This window comes from Notamacropus eugenii, chromosome 5, assembly GCF_028372415.1.
Source record: "Notamacropus eugenii isolate mMacEug1 chromosome 5, mMacEug1.pri_v2, whole genome shotgun sequence".
Classification (NCBI taxonomy): Eukaryota; Metazoa; Chordata; class Mammalia; order Diprotodontia; family Macropodidae; genus Notamacropus; species Notamacropus eugenii.
Genome location: NC_092876.1, coordinates 324917025 through 324920527, shown reverse-complemented (window position 1 = coordinate 324920527; position 3503 = coordinate 324917025). Strand labels below are relative to the sequence as shown.

The following is a 3503-nucleotide window of genomic DNA, read 5'->3' as shown; positions in this document are numbered from 1 at the left end:
CTATTGGCTGATACTGGGATATTTTTAGCAATACCAGGTAATGGAGCATATAAGAGATGTTTGAGAGACTGGCAGCTAAAACATCACAAAACTGGACCAACTTCCGGTCAAGCAAACTGTATTTACAGAAATAGATTTAAAAATAAAATAATAAACACACAGACATACACATACCTAAAAATAGTAGACCCTATAATATGAAGTGCTTGTATTAAATTTTCATTATCTGTAAAGTTCTTTGAGGACTTGCTAGATCTCAAGTCCTCTGGATCATCAACCATGGGAAGACCATCAGATCTTATCAATATTGTGAAAGAAGAAACCTTGTAAATTCTAAAATAGTGTATTGGTTTATTGAGAAACTGAGATTTCTCTCTCTCCCCCAACACAAACACTCACAGCTGAAGTCAGGGGACTTGCAAGTTTGCTTATAGTATAGAAGTGACTTATATGATGATTTTGTCTGACTGGTGATTATGAAAATTATCCAATCACATTATATCAATCACATCAAATCTCAGTCCACAGTTATAAATGGTACCATGAAGAATCTCAGTTTTCCTAAGGCACATTCACTGCTCAAATTACAGATTATAGGACCTACTACTTTTAGTAAATCTACTTCCAAAGATTAACATGGCAGTCTTGCATTCCCATCTTTCCCTTTTGAGGTCCATGAGGCTCATCTTCAATAACATAGAAATTGTAAACATAACTATATCTATAACATAGTAATGAAATTATGAATTTATATTTCCCACATAAACATCAGAAGATCCCCTTCAAGGACAGAATGTTACAAATTTATTTCTATATTCTCCACTTAGTAAATGTAGTCAGATAGAATACTGTAATTTTAAAGCATGTTCCAGGACTATTTTTCCACATCAACAAGAACATTCAAATTGATTAAATAAAACTCAGAGATCACAAGAAATCTCAAAACTAATACTAATAGGCTATTCTAATTCTAATAACTCTATAGAGTGTTCACAAATTTACAGGCGTAGGAATCTTCCCAGTAAGATTCAAAATGCCCTTGAAACAGTATTTGAGTACTCTGATTTCACACTTCATTTACCTTCACTATATCTTCAGTACTACTCATTTTTCTTTTCAATCATATCACAAACCTATGTTCAGAACTAGTTTCCTTCACTCCCCTCAATCTCTCCTTTGCACATTAGCACAAGTTTTCTTACATGATATCAATTAATTGTAAGACTTTAACATATCCCAATCAAAATGAAAACTTCACATTTTACAGGTAGTTAAAAAAAAACACTTTTCTTTTTAAAAGAACTTGCAAATTCCATCTATTCTAATTCATATTAGGTGACTTGGCTTCTAATTTACCTAGGCAATTAAATTCTATTAAATCATTCCCAGAACAAAGTAAGGTAAAAATAATCTCCTAAAGGTAAATCTTGCTTATTCTAAGTCATCTGCTTCTTGATCTAAACATATCTCCTATCCAAGATGGAGAGAAGAGTTAACCACAGTTAGTTCTTCAGCGCTAGATAAGTAATTAAGTAGATGGAATCACAAAAGATATCTTTTATTTTTGGAAATGGTATTTTTCCCAATTACATGTAAAGATGGCTTTCAACATTCTTTTTTATAAGATTTCAAGTTCCAAAATTTTCTCCCTCCCTTCTCTCTCCCTCTCCCCAAGGTGGCAAGCAACCTGATATAGGTTATACATGTGCAATCATGTTTCTACATATTTCCACATTAGTCATGTTGTAAAAGAAGAAACAGAACAAAAGGGAAAAACCACAAAAACAAAAAAGTGAAAGTATTATGCCTTGTTCTGCATTCAGACTCCACAATTCTTTTTCTGGATGTGGGTAGCATTTTCCATTATGAGCACAGGACTTGGTTCTGATCCAAATATACACAATCCATTAATATTTCAGTCTTGTTTTTGTTTGTAAAGAAACAGCCACAGCAGTAAAAGCTATTAGCTTAGTTGTTGGCAAATCTCTGGAAAGGGATAGGTATTTCTTCAGGAATTCTACAGCAAGGCAACTAGGACTATTTGAATGTATGTGACCAGAAGAAAAAATAAATCTACGTCTATATTCATATAGGACATAATTTAATTGTCTGTGACTTGTGTGAAAACTGGTACTGAATTTCAGAAAACTCTCTTAGTTGTGATACCTACTTTTTTTTTTTTGTAACGGTGATAAAGCTCTGAAAATAGTAATTTTTGAATAAAAAAAAATACTGAAATGATATCCTCCTCCCAATCTGTGGAGCACTCTTCAGCAAATAGACAAACACAATAATGAGCTTAATCCCGAGAGTGCCGGTGAATGAATTCCCGAATCCGAATCCAGTTGGTTTTTGAGAGATGACCTCTCGTTTCTACCTGAGGCCGCAAGTGAAGACTCAGCCAGTCAGGCTGGGTCAGGTATCATGTGGAAAATCTTAGTCAAGAAATAAACGAAGTTAGAAAGTTAGTTTTGCTGTCCCTCGATCTGTCCTGTACTTTCCCCTAACGTTAACTTCAATGCCTATTTGCATATTTTCTCTTTCCTTGGGAAATGAAAGTTATAAGGTAAGAGATTGTGCTGAGAAGAAGTCCGCAAGGTGAGGAGGTGAAAAGAGTAAGATCTGCAGATATCAGTCAGAAGAAACAAGGAAATGTGAGATGCAGGGAGCGAAAAGTTAAGGCAAAAAACTTTTTTTCCCTGAAATTAGGTAAGCAAAAGAATTTGTACGAATAAGAGGTGGGATATTTGACATGTAAAGAAAAACCATTATATAAAAGGGGCAAATGAAAGCTAGAATAGACTAGTTCTCACAAGTTCACTTCCAGAAAGTCACCGTTGCAGTTTTCCATCGTGGCAGTTAGTATCGAAGGAGACTGCCCCCACTGGGTAAAATGCAAACACTCGCTCTGTGAAATACGACTTTTCTGAAAGCTTTCCTACGTCGGAATTATGAACGAACGAGGAAACACACGAATCATTGTTACAGGAAACAACACCCACTGAATCTGAAGAATTGTCATCCGCCGAAAACAAAAGTACTTACCACACTCGAAAAAAAGATAGCTAACTTAAAACAGCCAAAACTTCGAAATCTGTTTTTCCAACTCGTTTAGCCAGGGGAGAGCGCGAACGCAGTCCCCCACTACCACAAATTATGCAGTCGAGTTTCCCGCATTTGGGGAAATCGCAGGGGTCAGCCCATCCGGAGTGCAATGGATAAGCCTCGCCCTGGGGAAACCACCTTCGTGATCATGGAATCACCCCTGCCAGGTAAGTATGCTTGTCACCCCCACGTTTGCCCTCTCCTTCAATACACTCACACATTAAGCACACGGTCACGAGACACAACAATTTGAAATTCCACACAGCAGGCTACAGACATACAAACTAGAGAAATCTCAAAGTACGTCAAACATCGCATCGTAGATACAACTCTCTGACCCTCAAATTTCTATTTTCCAGAAGAAGTAACTGGTCGGAGGAAAAAAGGCCCACAAGTCT

General features: G+C 36.4%; 1 non-coding gene across 1 annotated transcript; it reads right to left on the bottom strand.

Annotated features, from left to right (window-relative positions):
• Nucleotides 1–3116: 3116 nt before the first annotated feature.
• Nucleotides 3117–3280, bottom strand: LOC140509397 (U1 spliceosomal RNA). Its single transcript, XR_011968721.1, has one exon. It is a non-coding gene; the product is annotated as a U1 spliceosomal RNA (small nuclear RNA).
• Nucleotides 3281–3503: the final 223 nt, after the last annotated feature.